This window comes from Lathyrus oleraceus, chromosome 6, assembly GCF_024323335.1.
Source record: "Lathyrus oleraceus cultivar Zhongwan6 chromosome 6, CAAS_Psat_ZW6_1.0, whole genome shotgun sequence".
NCBI lineage: Eukaryota > Viridiplantae > Streptophyta > Magnoliopsida > Fabales > Fabaceae > Lathyrus > Lathyrus oleraceus.
In genome coordinates, this window is record NC_066584.1 from 82869509 (window position 1) to 82887407 (window position 17899).

At 35.1% G+C, this 17899-nt stretch overlaps 1 pseudogene; it reads left to right on the forward strand.

The window, feature by feature from the left end:
• The first annotated feature begins 315 nt into the window (after positions 1–315).
• LOC127092910 (non-specific lipid transfer protein GPI-anchored 5-like) lies at positions 316–1203 on the forward strand (annotated as a pseudogene).
• The last annotated feature ends 16696 nt before the right edge of the window (positions 1204–17899 follow it).

Consider the following 17899-nt stretch of genomic DNA (forward strand, 5'->3'; position numbering starts at 1 on the left):
TATCATGTGTTAGTCATAGGGCGGAAAATATAGGCAGTCTAAATATGAAATAGGAGTTAAACTACCTCAACTACTCAACTATTAATTTGGTGGTGTTGGCTAGAATATGGATCTGTCTTATTTATAAAACCAAATTTTGAAATGACTTAACTTAATCATTGACCATTGAACTGCACAATATATATTTTATTAACATATTTCATATAGTTAGGCAACCTGCATTTATTTATTTTATATGTGACAGAATACTTGACTTTCTCTGAACTTTTATGCTATATATATAATCTATTCTTTATTATCTTGTCATTACTTATCACTCAAAAATCAATCTGTATCAAGAAACTTCAGGTATATATCAGAATCAGTTTAAAGATAAAAGGACTAATGGCATTTAAAGGGTTTGTCTTGTGTCTAGTTATGGTCCTAGTAGCGGCCAACATGATGACTCAAAATGCAGCACAATCAGGTTGTACTACAACACTCACTACCTTGAGCCCTTGTCTAAACTACATAATGGGGAGCTCTTCAGCCCCATCAAGTTCATGTTGCTCACAGCTTTCAACTGTAGTCCAATCTTCTCCGCAGTGTCTATGCTCTTTGTTTAATGGCGGTGGTTCATCTTTTGGAATCACCATAAATCAAACTCTTGCTTTGTCTCTCCCTGCTGCTTGTAAAGTTCAAACTCCACCTGTTAGCCAGTGCAACATCTCCTTCAAGTTCATCTTCTCCGGTGGCCTCTCCCGTTGGTTCTCCAACTGATTCTTCCACTGAAGGCGCAATAACACCTTCTGGTTCAAACTTTCCTTCAGGTATATATTAGGTTTAGCACATTAAATTAAATAGTACATATATATAATAATCATAATGATTTTTTGAATGAAAATGGATATATCTTAAAATAATAGTATAGTGTTAATTTATTCTTATGGTTTTGGTGTATTGCAGGTGGAGGATCAAAAAGTGTTCCATCAACAGAAGGTGGCTCATCTGATGGAAGCACTGTTAAAGTGTCGTTCAACTTTGTTCTTTCTCTTGTTACCATTGTGTTTTGTGTTGTCACCAAGTTCTGATTTAGAGCATACTGTGTTTTGAGTGCTCAAGTTCTGTGTTTAGCTTATTTTACCATTATGCCATAGAAGATATATTGTACTTGTATAACTAAGGAATGTTCAAAAGAAGAAATGGATTTGGAGTTATTCAAGATAATCGCTGTCATAAGAAGAGAATATATTAATATTTTGTTGGTTTTAAGCTTTTTATAATTGAAATCAGGTACTTGGATGTTACTTATATAATGAATTAAAAATTTGAACTGAACACTTTTGTTTGTATAATGAATGAATTAATTAACAAAAAAAGTACATGTAACTTTTAGAAATTTGGACACTCTATACTAAGGTCAAAGTAAAATTCTAATGTAAATGTCATCATTTGAGCAGGTAGGTTCTGTTAAGTGTAATGAAGAAAAAGAGAAAGTAGTTGAATTTGGTAATAGGGATTCGTAACTGTAAAATAACTATGTTGAAGGTAGTTATCAATTGGTTATGAGTTAGTTTAAGTTGCTTGCTATATAAATAACTCATCATCCTTGTATCGAACTAGAATTTGAGTAAAGAAAAGTTTGCAAACCATTTCCCTTTCTTTTATTTCAATGCTCATTCTTGTTTTAGATTGAGTCTTAACATGGTATCATCGACCGGTAATTAAGATTTCTCATCTGCATTCGCATAGTTCTACTCATTAATCTCAGTGTTTCAGTTTTCTTTCATCACCATTCCTTCGATTCTCTTTCTTTCATAACCATCTCAGCATGGTTGTTGCAAGCTTTGCAAGCAACATCAACGGTGGATCTTCCTCATACGCCAACAACAAAAGTTATCAAGCTGATACTCTTAATCGATATTTAATACATCCAAATGAAAATCTAACTTTGGTTCTTGTTTCTCCGTTAATCTCAAGCAACAATTATCATTCTTGATCGGATTCTATGATTATGGCTCTTAGGTCCAAGAATAAACTGTTTGATTGTATTATGGATAATTTTAATTAATTAATTAAAATCAATATTGTATCAATTATTTATTCTAATTATTGCATTTTATTTTAATTAATGAATATTATATCGGGCCTTATTGTTGAACAACCAATGGTGAATTGAGTTGTTCTTTCTAGTTAGCCCGTTGAGAGGTCTCTACCCTTATCTGGTGGTTATAAATTCTTACTATCCTATCATGATAGATTAAGCCTAATAACCAACCAACGACAAGATGGGAGTAAACTTCTCACAAATTGTTTGATATCTTTGGTGTTTTTCCTTGACCACCAGATGAAGATCATAATTTTCTACTGCTTGGGATCGATGCAACACCATGATTATGTCATGGATCAACAATTTGATTGAATCATTGATTTCTCAAAGTATTTTATGGATGGATAATGCAGTTGGATCAACAATTCAGTTGAATCAGAGATTGTGTCATTTTTACCAATGTGATGTTTTCACAAATTCAGACATTCAAGAAGAAATATGCACATTGAAACTGTGAATGCAACTTTCCGTTAGATGAATTTTGTATGATGTCAAAACTAAGATACTTTAGCGTTTATGTATATTAGACGGTATTTTTTTAGTCTTAATGTGCATCTTAGCATTGGAAGCATAAAAATATTTTGAAATGAGTTAGAAAAAGTTTCATGCATTCAAAACAAGTTTTTATGAGAAAATATTATATGTGTTGACACATACGTGTTATAGATCGACACATAGAAGAATTTTTTTTCTATGAGTCGATACATACGAGTTAGAAGCCGACACATGTAAGTCATTTTTAAAGTTGTAGCTTATGTTTGATGTGTTGCCTCTACAGATCGACACATGACTTATACAGGTCGACACATGACCTATACAGGTCGACACATGACTTACATAAGTCATGATTTTTTCAAATTTTTTGGATTCCTTTTACCTCCAACTTGCATACATATAAATACTGTATGCATGCATCATTTCAATTTGGGTTCTAGAGTAAACCTACACGAAACTGGAATTTCAAAGAGTTTTCATCATCTTCAACCTCATTCTATGCATACACACAAACAAACTACACATAATCATTCTTTGTTTGGGTGCCATCTAGAATCGGTGAATCATATTGGTAAATCTTAGGTTATAATATTTCGCAATTTGGATTCGATTGAGTGAAGGCTTTGAAAAACGGAAGGTTCTTGCAAAGGAGTAGCGTGAGACAGTGAATCAAAATGTAATTGTTGGGTTACTTGATCAAGCTCAGATCAAGGAAAGAGAAAGTGTTAGAATCAACATCAAACTTAGGGTTTGTAAGGCTAGATTGCTACATTTCTCTCGTGTTCTACTTTTGCAAAGTAAGGTTAATTTTATTATCTCAATTCGAGTTCGAATTGAAGGCAGACGTACCCATAGTAAGGTCGATTGGGGAACTTCCTAAACAAATCTTTGTGTACTATCTCTTTTACATTTCATTTGCAAATTGTTGAATTCATCGATTATGTGTCAATACGTTTGGTTAATCCTTTTGAAAACCATTTGAAAAATATTTTGTTGAGTTGATCACAATCCTTTCGATTGTGGTTGGATTTGAAGATCAACAAAACTATACAAATTTCTAAACGAAATTGATTGCACACAAGGTGTTTGATAATTTGTCTCGTTAGTATTTTTGTGTATTTTATCATTGGGAATACTCTCTACTTTTAGTATTGCATTCAATTGATTGTGGCTGAAAGTTTGTGGATAAAATTTGTGTTTGTTATAATACTTTAATTGTAACTACGCATATCCGAGCTTTTCGATAGCGGTTCGAATAGACGATTCGATTCGGGTCACTTCTGCTAGCAATAAAAAAATTTAAAACAAATTTTTGTTCAAGTTTTTAACTTGGGGTCTATTCACCCCTCCTCTAGATCATTGCCTATCGTCTAACAGAAACAAGTTGATTCTTCCATCTCTTCTTACTATCCAAAACTCAAGAAACTATGGCAAGAATTGGACAACTTTCGTCCAATTCCTGAATGTTCATGTGATATTACTTGTTAAGCCATTACCAAAATTCGTGCATACAAAGATGGAGATCAAGTTATATAATTCCTCAAAGGCTTGAATGATCAATATACAACAATTAAGTTACAAATCATGTTGATGGATCATCTTCCCAATATCTACAGAGTTTATTCTTTACTTGTTCAACAAGAAAGACAAACAATTATACCTCTTGATGAATCCAAAGTTTTAGCTTTTCCTAATCACAATCAGGGTTCACAATTCAAAATAATCTTACATTTAGTGGTAGAGGCACATGAGGTGGCATATATTATGGTGGTATAGGTAGAGGCATATGAACTTGCACTCACTGTGGAATGACCAATCATATAGTTGATTCTTGTTTCAAAAAACATGGTTTTCCTCCTCATTCGCAACATGATGGTACATTCAATAATTGTGCAACTGTGGAAGACACAACAGATGACTCTCAAGCTAAATTTAATGAAGAAAATGAGTAGGATTTTAGTTCTTTGGTTTTTACACCAGATCAACGCAAAGCTTGTTAGCACTCCTCTAAGGATCATCTCATTTACAGTCTCATAGTGTCAACCATTTGACAATCAACCATTATTTAGGCACATGTATCATATTCATTATCCCTAGCACACCTAGATATGAAACTTTCCTTCTAGACAATGGTGCAACTGACCATATGTGTTATACCAGGAAAACATTTCAGTACATGAAGAGAATAAAACTTATAACCGTCAAATTACCAAATGGAGCTTTAGTGACCACTAGTTTTGTAAGAACCATCAAATTTGATCAATCATTCTATATCCAAATGAATACACTAGTCACTCAAGGACTTAACCCAAAGTTAAAAATATAGTATTGTGTTTACAAGAGTGCTTCTCAAATAAGTAGATAACACATACAATGAAGATCAAATGAATACACTTAAATTGATATACAATGAAATCTCTAAGTGTTTCTTTCTTCTATTTTATTTTCTACACAGAAGATTTTCCTTAGTTCTTGTGCTTTATTGTTTCTATCTTTGAGTTGTAGTGTTGTAGATTTGGAGAGACGAAGACTCACACACATACACACACACACACACACACACACGCACGCACGCACGCTCACGCGCTCCCTCTTTTCCATATTCTTCTTCCTCAAAAGATATAGACGAGAAATAGATCCGTTGGAGGGTATAATAGGTATTGACCTTAAAGAATCAGTTGTATGAAGGTCACCTCATATGCAACAGTTGAGCGGTGCTTGCAGCAGAGAGTTGGTGATGATGGGACATGAGAAGATACTATAGTACCGAGTACAGTCTTTTGAAGATATGACATGTCAGTCTTTTTAAGCATATCTCTTTTTAATTGTACTTTATTTTAATATATTTTCTTATCATAATCAGAGGCTTCATATAAGAGAAAAAATGAAGCTTGATCAGAGTCCAGAGCCTAGATGATGTAGACTATAGAGTATATTCAGAGTGAGGCTTGAAAGTATCAGAGTCCAGAGTAATTTTGAACAAGAAATGCATAAGCATTTACTTGTTTGTTCAAATGCTTAGACTGTTGAGAAGTATATCCTTTGCTCACTGGCTTCTAGTCAGAGGCTTATAATATGATTTGATGAAGCTTGAGTAGAGTTCAGAGGCTTGATCTATATAGTATTTTGTTAGAATCGTTCTGAATAATTCCTTGCAGGAGTGTTGACTTTGATGAACCTGAACCTTGACTTAGCTTTAAACACACTTTTGTACTATTCCTTTTATTCAGAGTGTGTCTTCACTTTAGAATCTGCTATCAGTTTTCTTCAGACTTCATCTGTATTCATATTTGACTTCTTCAAAGTCTAAATCTATTTTCTTTTATCTCTACATGTTCAAGTTCAAAACTTATTCTCTACATGTTGTTATCATCAAAACTTAAGGATAGTTGTAGAACCGAATTTGTTCCAATTTTCTCAAGGTGAGAAGATGGAGAAAACCATCATTGTTGAAAAGGTGTTGAGGTTTATGACTACAAAATTAAATTATATGGTGTAATCCATAGAAGAATATAGTGATGCCACAACCTTTTCCATTGATGAGCTACAAAGTAGTCTCTTGGTTCATGATCAAAGGATGAAGATCACTCAAGAAAAGGAGGATGAACATGTGTTAAAGATTTCAAGTTATGGTTGTGGTGGTATCAACAATTGAGGTAAGGGACGTGGTGGCCTTTGTGGTCATGGCAAAGGAAGACTGATCATATATCAGATCCAATGTTACAACTGCCATAAGATAGGGCACTATCAAAGTGAATGTCCAATTTGGCAAGAGAATGATGCCAACTTTGCTGATTTCAATGAAAGTGAATAGCTGTTACTCATAAATCAAAAGGAAAACACAAAAACCAACAATCAAGTGTGGTTTCTTGACTCTAAATATAGTAATCATATAGTTGGAAAAAAATAATGGTTCTTTAATTTTGATGGAAGAGTCTGTCAATATGTCAAGTTAGGGGATGATTCCAAGATGCAAGTAATGGGAAAGGGAAATTTGAAGCTTTACATGAATGGAATCACTCAACTAATCACTTATGTGTATTACTTTCCAGGCTTGAAGAATAATCTTCTAAGTGATGGTCAACTAATGCAAAAGGAACTAACAATAATGTTCAAAGATAGAGGTTGCAAAGTACTTCATACTGATAGAGGATTGATCTTGAGCAAAAAGATCTCATCCAATAAAATATTTGTTGTATATGCACCTGTTGTTTTTCCCATGTGCGTGAAGATTTCTTTAGATAATGTCACACACCTGTGGAATTCCATAAATGGAAATCTGAGCTTTAAAGGCCTTGACACACTCATAAAAAAGGAGATGGTGAATGGAATGCCTAGTTTGAAGAACCTGGAGGAGACTTGTTCAGATTGCTTGTGAAGGTTGAGAAAAACAAGAAATGGGGGATTTGTATTGTTTTCACTGGAAATAAAAACTTTTTGCGATGCTACACACACAAAGGTAAAAACAAAAAACACATGAGTTTATCCTAGTTCGCTTGAAAATAAAAGCTACTCCAGTCCACCCGGCCAAGTTGATTTCTCCTTCAATAAGGACTTAATCCAATAGTCCAGAATAATTACAACAATCGTCTAAGAGTTCAACAATCTTTTAGCCCTCTCAAGTCTACAGACTTCACAAGTCACTTGAGGAATTACAATAACTATTAAGAATTACAAGAGTGTGTTTGGTGCTTCTAGATAAGCAAGATGAACATAATTAAAAACAGATGATCAATGATCACACTAAGAGCAACAACTCATGTGTGATTAATGAATTATACAATAGCAAGTTATTTAGTATTTGATTCAAGGTGTATTGTAGAATTCTTGTGTAATGGCTTCGTATCTTGAATGATTATGGTGAGGCCTTTTTATAGTGCTTTGGAGATGATACCGTTGGAGAGAATATTGATGGTGATATCTTGCCAATAATGGGACTTAATGACATTAATTTTCTTTTCCTTTCCATATCAGTCTTGGAGTGTAGTCAATACTATATATATATATATATATATATATATATATATATATATATATATATATATATATATATATATATATATATATATATATATATATATATCATACTTAGAATACTTCTTGATTAAGATTCTGATTTTGATGAGTCAAATGATCTGATGGACGTGAATCAGAGTGAGCGGAGTTCAGAGTGTTTTCGTAGATCTTGTATTCTTCAGATAGTTTTTTGTTGAGTCTTCTTCAGATAGTTCTTTGACTGATCTTCAGATAGAGTCTCTTCATAGTCTACAAATGTACATTCTTCAGAGTCTTTGGATTTTACAGTCTTCAGAGTCTTCAAATTTTGTATGTGATTTTCTTTGACATACTTGTGTTCAGCGTCAGATATGATTTCTTCATTTCTAGATCAGCTGTTCTGGACTTTGTTTGATGTCAGATATTGTTTCATCAGATTTAGTTTACCTTAGAATCCTGGACACTTAGAGAATTTTATTAGGGTACCAAATTATTTCATTCTTTGTTATCATCAAAACTTAGAGATATAATGCAGAACCAAAATCTTGTTCTAACAATCTCCCCCTTTTTTATGATGACAAAATTTTAGACTATTGATGAAACAACGATACTTCACAAGATGGAGAGGAAAATGAATTAGAGTCAGATACAATATGACTTCCCCTGAGATTGACAAGCTCCCCCTAAATCTGATACTTAGAGAGTTTAGAGCTTCTTACCATAGCTTCTTATGTTGCTTAACTTGTTTCTCAGGTATTTATTCAGATACATCCTGTAAGAACACTTAGACTGCACAATTTATTTAAAGTATTAAAATTTAAGCAGTGCATTATGAGAGTTAGATATTTATTTCATCAGAAGGTTGTTTATTTATTTCTCCCCCTTTTTTGTCAGACTCAAAAAGAACACATAAAAATTAAGAGAAAAACATATAGAGCAAATCAAAATTACATTAGATAAGTTATAAGAAATACAGAGAAGAAGAAAGCCTCAGAGGCAAAAACACTTAGACTATGAAAATTTCAAAGCAAAACTAGTCTTAGAGTGCCTAAGGGTTTTGAGGAGGAGACATCCTCTGATGTAGCTGGGCAAGAAGGTTCTGAATGCTGGAGTTGACTGAATCTTCCATGTCAAGCTTAATTCTCACAAGTTGTTGTTTCTTCTGAAGTTCTTCCAGAGTCTGGAGCACCAACGGAGCTATATCAGATGTTGATGAATCACCTTGAGTCAGAGAAACTTCAGTAGTCTTTGCAGCCTCCTCTGCAGCTATGTGTGATGCTTCTTAAGCTTTAGCTTTAGCTTTAGCTTCAGCTTCTGCACCAGCAACTTCAGTGGCAACTTTTTCCTCAACTTCCTTCCCGGCCTTCTCTTCAGCTTCTTTTCTAGCCTTTTTTTTAGCTTCCTTCCTGGCTTTCTCTTCAGCTTCCTGCGCCAGACGCGCCTCTAGTCTTTCTTCATCTCCTATGATGTAGTCATTTTTGACTTGTTCAGAGAGTCCTTTGAGCTTAAAGGCCTCAGATGTCATCCATATGAGAAATCCATTCTAGTGAGTCCTTACTTCAGAAGGATTGTCACTTAGTCTGGATTCTTCAGATAGCTGTCTGAGCGTCGCAGCTGAGCTTTCTGAGAATATAGCAAATACCTCTTCCAGGGTTGGAAAGGTTGGTTCAGGTTCAGAGGTTGGATGAATGGATTCAAAAGGAAATTGAGTGGTTTTAGAGGCTTTAGTGAGAAGTTCAGAAGATGGTAGAGTTTCTGAGGGTGTTGAAGGAGGTGCGGAGGAAGATGGTATAGGTTCAGAAGTTTCTAGGACAGACAAAGTCTGTTCAGAGTTTGTTGTGGCTTGGAGTTGTGCCAAGGTGGGAGAGGAAGGGTCAGAACTTCTAGCTGTTCAGAGTTAGAAGAAAGGTCATAGTATGAAGGAGATGAAGGAGTAGATGAGGGAGGTGAAATGGTTTCATTGAAAATCAGGGCCTCATATACGGGGAGAGTTGTGGTTGTGAGGTCAAATTTTTGTAGAGAGGATGAGGATGTGTTAGTTTCAGAGTTGTGGGGTTCTGAGGGAGTTGGAATGAAAATAGTTGGTTCAAAGGGAGAATATGTAAGGGGTGGTTGAGGTAGGGAAAATGATATTTGCTTAGACCTAGAAGGTAAAGGAGCTTCAGATAGAGAAAACTTACTTGGAGCGAAGGAGCTCAGAGGCACAGGCGGCTGAGTTATCGAAGGTTCTCCCAACTTTAGAGTCTTCTTCTTCTTTGACTTCTCAGAGGGCTCTCTCTTCCTCTTCATAAAATTTGGTGGTTGTTATGGTAACCAGTCCATAGAGAACTCATATATGTCAATACCTTGAGATGTCAGACCTTGAAGGTAATGAGCAATAACCTCTGGGGGATCTATCTTAGAGAAAAGATACATCCCATTTGATATCTTCCTCTGATCCTTCAGAGCTTCCCAGGAGGTGTCCAAGGTTGGTTTGTATAAGACTCTTTCAATGACCCTCATGCTCTTCAGATTTCTGGAATTTAGAGGCTTGCCAACATCCACCGTTACATCTTCCATCATGTTAATGGAGACGAGGTGGTCCACCATCCTACTTTCTATTAAGACGTCAGAGATTAACCTTCCCAGAGGGATGTAGTTTCTAGGCTTCATATTATTTATTGTATATATGACTGAGTCCCTCAAATATTTGAAGAGTAAGGAGGGCTGATTCAGCTTCAATCCTTTGTGAAGGCAGTACATGATGCACGTCTGATCCGTATTTATGTAGTCAGATGAATTTGATGTTGGACGAGGGTGGATAGTTCCCAGAATAATCTTCAACCAGACCCTCAGATTCTGGTGAAGTTCCTTGTTCTTTAAGGTTTTCCCTTCTGGGTTTTGATTGAATATTGTGGGAATTATTTCCTAGGGCATGTATTTTGCCCACCGATGATTAAGTCAGAGCCTATTTTACATTAGAGAAGAGAGACACAAGTTCATATTCATTTTGGGCAATCTGCCATATTTAAATGTTTCAGAATGAAAAGAAATATATCTTCAGCTAAGGGTTTTGTGAAGATATCAACCCAATGATGGTCTGTATCTATGAATTTTAAAATTATTACCCCTTTCTGAACATAGTCTCTGATGAAATGGTGTCTAATTTCTATGTGCTTCGCTCTGGAATGAAAAATAGGATTCTTACTTAACCATATGACAACAGTATTGTCACAAAAGATAGGGATGTTACTCTCATATATCTGAAAGTCCTCAAGCTGATTCTTCATCCAGGGCATCTGAGTGCTGCAAAGTGAAGCTGAAATGTATTTTGCTTCTGCAGTTGAGAGTGCAATGGTTAATTGTCTTTTGCTAGCCCATGAAATGAGGTTTCCTCCCAGAATATGACAGTTCCCGGATGTGCTTTTGCGTTCCAATCTATCTCCAACGTAATTTGCATCATAATACCCAGAAAGCCTATACTCTGATGTTTTCTTATACATCATGCCCAAGTTAGGTCTTCCTTTCAGATACCTTAGGATTATCTTAACGGCATTTAAGTGAGATTCCCTTGGATCTGATTAAAATCTGGCACAGAGACATAGGCTGAATAATATATCTGGACGAATAACAGTCAGATAGAGAAGAGATCCTATCATACTACGATAGAGTTTCTGACAAACCTTTTGACTTACCTCTTCTTTCTCCATAATGCAAGTAGGGTGCATGTGAGTCTTTGCTGGTTTGCTTTCTGACATTTCAAACTTTTTCATAATGTCTTTTATGTATTTGCTTTGATATACATAAGTAGCATCTGATGTTATATTTATTTGAATCCCTAGAAAGAACCTTAGTTCTTGCATCAGACTCATTTCAAATTCAGCCTGCATTAGCTCAGAAAATTCTTGACAGACAGAGGGGTTAGCAGAACCAAAAATTATGTCATCAACGTATATTTGACAGATCATAAGGTCGTTTTTGATGTTTTTACAGAAGAGAGTAGAGTCCACTTTGCCTCTAATAAAATCATTTTCTATAAGAAAAGAACTTAGTCTTTCATACCAAACTCTGGGAGCTTGTTTTAGACCATAAAGATATTTTTTCAGTTTAAAAACATGTCTTGGACATTTTGAGTTTTCAAAACCAGGAGGCTGATGAACAAACACCTCTTCAGAAATATATCCATTCAGAAACTCACTTTTGACATCCATCTGATATAATTTAATAAAGTAATTTACAACAAAAGATACAAGTATACGAATAGATTCTAACCTGTCGACTGGAGCAAAGGTTTCATTGTAGTCAATACCTTCCTGTTGACTATAATCTTGTACTACCAGTCGTGCTTTGTTTCTGACCACTTCACCCTTTTCATTGAGTTTGTTTTTGTATACCCATTTGGTTCCAATCACATGGGTTCCCTTGGGTCTTGGTACAATATCCCAGACATTGTTCTTTGAAAATTGATCAAGTTCTTCTTTCATTGCCAAAATCCATTCTTTATCTTGAAGAGCTTCTTCACAGGATGTTGGCTCTATTAGAGATACTAGTCCCAAAAGTGTTTTTTCAGAAGCTTTGAATGTTGATCTTATTTTGACAGGTTCATCCTTGTTTCCCAAAATCAGTTCTTCAGAAATATTCAGTCTATTTCTTGATCTTTTTTGAATGATTGAGACATCAGGTGCTTCTGACGTTTCCTTTTCTGCTTCTTCAGATTCTTTGGTCTTTTCGTTAGAACCTGCAAGAGTTATTTCTAAGTCTGCAAAATTCTCAACTAGCTTTGACTTTTCAGAGCCAAGCTTATATCAAATCTGACATGTATTGACTCTTTCATAATTTGTGTTTCTGTATTGTATACTCTATAGCCTTTAAAGCGTTCTGAGTATCCCAATATAATACACTTTTGTGCTTTAGAGTCAAACTTGTTCAGATTATCTTTAGTATTCAGAATAAAACAAGAACATCGAAAAGGATGAAAATAAGAAATGTTGGGTTTTCTTCCCTTGCACAGTTCATAAGGAGTCTTCTCCATAATAGGTCTAATAGAGATTCTATTTTGAATGTAACACGCTGTATTCACGGCTTCAGCCCAGAAGTGCTTAGCCCCATTTGTTTCATTGATCATGGTTCTGGCCATTTCTTGGAGGGTCATATTCTTCCTTTCTACAACTCCATTTTGTTGTGGAGTTCTAGGACAGAAGAAATCATGGGATATTCCATTAGAGTCAAAAAGTTCTTTAAAAAGTTTATTTTCGAATTCACCACCATGATCACTTTTGACTTTGATGATTTTAGAGTCAAATTCATTTTGCACTTTTGACCAGAAACTAGTGAACACATAATGTGACTTATTCTTGTGTCTTAGGAATTTTATCCATGTCCAACGACTATAATCATCAACAATGACGAGTCCATACTTCTTACCATTGATTGGCGTTGTCTTAACAGGTCCAAACAGGTTAATGTGTAAAAGTTCCAGAGGCTTAGAGGTAGAAACAACATTTTTATTTTTGAAAGTTATTTTAGAAAATTTTCCTTTCTGACATGCCTCACAAAGAGCATCTGAAGAAAACTTCAACTTAGGTAGGCCTCTGACTAACTAAAGTTTATTTAGCTGAGAAATCCTCCTCAAGCTAATGTGACCCAGGCGTCTACGCCACACCCATTGCTCTTCATTTACAAAAATTAAACAGTTTACATTTTGATATTTTAAATCTGAAAGCTTAATTTTGTAAATGTTGTTCTTCCTCTTACCGGTGAAAAGGACTGTGCCATTTTTCTGATTAACAACTTTACATGTTTTTTGATTTAAGATTATATCATAATTGTTATCACTTAATTGACTTATGGATAACAAGTTATGCATTAATCCTTTAACATAAAGGACATCAGAAATAAAGGGAAGAGATCCATTACCAACTATTCCAGATCCTCTGATTCTTATTTTCTAATTTCCTCTAAATCCTACGAAACCAGCGTTTTTAAGTTCCAGGCTTTGGAACATATGCTTTCTTCCCGTCATGTGTCGGGAGTATCTAGAGTCCAGGTACCATGGTTGGTGTTTTAACTCAGCTGCATAAGATATCTTCAACATATACTATTTTATCTTTTGGTACCCAAAATCTTTTAGGTCCTTTATGATTAGTTCTCCCAGAGTTTTTGACAACTTTGGGTTTTCTAGCATTATTGAATTTATGTGTTTGTGCATGTGTGTAATGATAAGAAAAAGGAGATTTCAGTTTGTTTTCTGCAGAAGGTTTTAAATCATCTTCATCATAGTCATATCCAATTCCTCTTTTCTTATTGTAACTAACACCATAAATCATAGAAGCCATTTTGCTTCTTTCAAGTCCATTGTTCAGGAATTTATTAAAAGCCTTTTCATATTTATATATGATGGTGTCAGAAGTGGGTGGAGCTTTAGAAAGATTTTCTTCAAGTTTTAAACATTTTTTGGTTGAGAATTCATTTTCACTTTCAAGAATTAATTTGTTTTCTTTAAGTTCATAAACTTCTTTCTCAAGCTTATCACACTCTTCAATAGTTTCTTCATGAACCCTTTTTAAGATCTTGAATTTCTGTCGAAGCTTCTAATAAGAGCTTAGAGATTCTGATAAGCAGGCTTTCAGACTAGAACGAGAAAAATCAGAGAATACCTCTTCGGAGTCAGATTCCTTTTTAGATGAACTTTCAGAAGTGGTTGCCATGAGTGCAACATTTGCTTGCTCCTCTTCAGAATCAGATTCTGAGGCTTCAGATTCAGGTTTATCCCATGTTTCCATGAGTCCCTTGTTCTTTGCTTTGAAGGAGCTTTTCTTGAAACTTTCCTTTCTAGAGCTGTCTTTCTTGAGCTTTGGACATTCATTTCTATAGTGTCCAGGTTCTTTGCATTCATAGCATGTCACTTCTTTGTCGGATCTGCCTCTGGAGGTTGACTCTAGACAATCTCCCTTCTGTCTAGGTCTTCTGAAGTTGTTATTTCTTTTTCTCCAAAGTTATTTTATTCTTCTGGATAGAAGAGATGACTCTTCTTCATCATCATAATATTTCTTCTCAGAGTCCTCACCGTCTTCTTCTTCAGCTTGAAAGGCTTTGTTCCTTTCTGGCTTCCTTCTTTATGATCTAGACTTTAGAGCTAGTGACTTTTTCTTCTTCTGAGGTTCATCTTCCTCTAGCTCTATCTCGTGACTCCCGAGGGAGATAATAAGTTCTTTAAGGCTTATGTTATTCAGATCCTTAGATAACTTTAAGTAAATAACCATTGATCTCCACTTCTTTGGAAGGCTTCTGTCTTCTTGACATGATCTGTTGTAGTGTATCCTTTGTCCAGAACCTTGAGACCTGCAACTAAAGTTTGGAATCTATAAAACATTACCTCAATAGCTTTATCATCTTCCATTCTGAAGGCTTCATATTATTGGATTAAGGTCAGAGCCTTTGTTTCTTTGACTTGATTATTGCCTTTGTGAGTCATCTTCAGTGAATCAAAGATTTATTTAGTTGTTTCCCTGTTGGTGATCTTTTCATACTCATTGTAAGATATAGCATTCAACATAATAGGTCTGGATTTATGGTGATTCTTGAAATCACGCTTCTGATCATCACTCATTCTTCTTCTTAGTATAACAATACTAAGGATGGAGATGGGTGGTTCATAACCATTTGTAACAATGTCCCATAGATTAGAACCGTAGCCTAAGAAGAAGCTTTCAATTATGTATTTCCAGTAATCAAATTTTTCTCCATCAAAAACTAGAGGTTTAACGTTGTAGCTATGTCTTTTGTTTGTGTTAGCCATGATGTTTTTCTCACGCTGGATCTCTCTACACTGTTAAGTGTTTGATTCAAAAATCAATAACAGAGTCGAAGCTCTAATACTAATTGAAGGTTGAGAAAAATAAGAAATGGGTGGTTTGAATTATTTTCACTGGAAATAAAAACTTTTTGTGATGCTACACACACAAAGGTAAAAACAAACAACACATAAGTTTATCCTAGTTCGCTTGAAAGTCAAAGTTACTCCAGTCCATCCAGCCAAGGTGATTTCGCCTTCAATAAGGGCTTAATCCAATAGTCTAGAAAGATTACAACAATCGTCTAAGAGTTCAAGAATCTCTTAGCCCTCTCAAGTCTATAAACTTCACAAGTCACTTGAGGAATTACAACAACTATTGAGAATTACAAGAGTGTGTGTGGTGATTCTAGATAAGCAAGATGAACACAATTAAAAACAGATGATCAATGATCACACTAAGAGAAATAACTCGTGTGTGATTACTGAATTATACAATAACAAGTTATTTAGTATTTGATTCAAGGTGTATTGTAAGATTCTTGTGTATTGGCTTCGTATCCTGAATGATAATGGCGAGGCCTTTTTATAGTGCTTTAGAGATGATGTCGTTGGAGAGAATATTGATGGCGATATCTTGCCAATAATGGGACTTAATGACATTAGTTTTCTTTTCCTTTCCGTAGCAGTCTTGGAGTGTAGTCAATACTGTCCATATATATATTCATACCATACTTAGAATACTTCTTGATTAAGATTCTGATTTTGATGAGTCAGCTGATCTGATGGACGTGAATCAGAGTGAGTGGAGTTCAGAACAGATCTTGTATTCTTCAGATAGTTATTTGTTGAGTCTTCTTCAGATAGTTCTTTGACGGATCTTCAGATAGAGTGTCTTCAGAGTCTACAAATGTACATTCTTCAGAGTCTTTGGATTTTACAGTCTTCAGAGTCTTTAGTTTTTGTATGTGATTCTCTTGGACATGCTTGTGTTCAGCGTCATATATGATTTCTTCATTTTTGGATCAGTTATTCTGGACTTTATTTGATGTCAGATATTGTTTCATCAGATTCAGTTTACCTTAGAATCCTGCACACTTAGAGAATTTTATTAGGGTACCAAATTGTTTCATTCTTTGTTATCATAAAAACTTAGAGATATATTGCAGAACCAAAACTTGTTCTAACAACTTCATGGTAAAGTAACACAGAGAAGCCGTACAAAAGCAACCCACATGGTGAGCCAAAGAAAAGCTTGAGTTAATCCACTCAGATGTATGTGGGCCTATCAGGTCGACATCAAATGGTGGGAGCAAGTATTCCATTATATTCATAGATGAATTTAGTATAAAGACATTGATTTACTTTTTGCATGAAAAAGCTTGTGCTTTTGATATTTTTAAACAATTCAAAGCCTTAGTAGAAAAAGAGTCAGGCCTCTACCCCAAATGTCTTAGGACAGATAGAGGATGAGAGTTTATATCAAATACTTTTTGTGACTTCTGTAGTCTTCATGGCATCAAAAGACAATTGACATCTACCTATACTCCACAACAAAATGGAGTATTAGAGAGAATGAATAAGACTATAATGAATGTGATCAAAAGTGAACGAAAACTACATACTTAGAAATTGAAAGTATTGAAAAAAATGATACTTGGAGCCTAGTCAATCTACCACTAGGAGCATAGAAAGTTGGTGTCAAATGGATATACAAAACAAATGCAATAAAAGGGGGAAATATAGAAATAAAAAGAAAGGCTTGTGGATAAAGGGTACTCACGAGAACATAACATAGATTACAATGAATTTTTTGCTCATGTGGCAAGATGGGATACTATCAGGATTGTCTTATCACTTGCAACATGCAAGAAGTTGCAGGTATATCAGCTTGAAGTCAAGAGTGCATTCATGTATGGTGAGTTGATGGAAGATGTTTATGTAGATCAACCACTTGGCTATGACAAAGGAGGAAGAGACAAGGTCTACAAGCTGAGAAAGACACTTTATGGCCTTAGGATAACTCCAATTTCCTAATATATCAAGATTGAAGCATGAAGGAGAATAGCGATCCAAAACACAGCGGAATTTAAAAATTTCTCCTTTAGTGATCCTTATGAATGAGAATGATCAGTGATAGAATCGTTACCTCTTGTGGCGATTGAAACCTTTGATGCAGATCTAAGGAGCGGCCACGGATGTTGAATGGTGACAATGCCTCTACTCAGTCCACACAAATGAATTCCTTCAATCTCATTACTAGCTGCTATGAATGAAGGCTTTGAGTGTGTGTGTGTGTGTGTGAGAGAGAGAGAGAAACGAAATTACAACTACACAAATGCTTCTGCACAAGGGTTCTATTTATAGAACCACTTGTGTGGGCTGTAAGCTAAAAAATCCCACTTAAGTGTATGTGGCCCATATCTTATGATATACCAAAATCACTTAAGCGCGTTGTACCTTACCATATTTCGTATTCTACTTAAGTGCTCCGTAGCTTACGATGTCCTACAATTCACTCAAGTGCACCGTACCTTATGGTGTTCCTT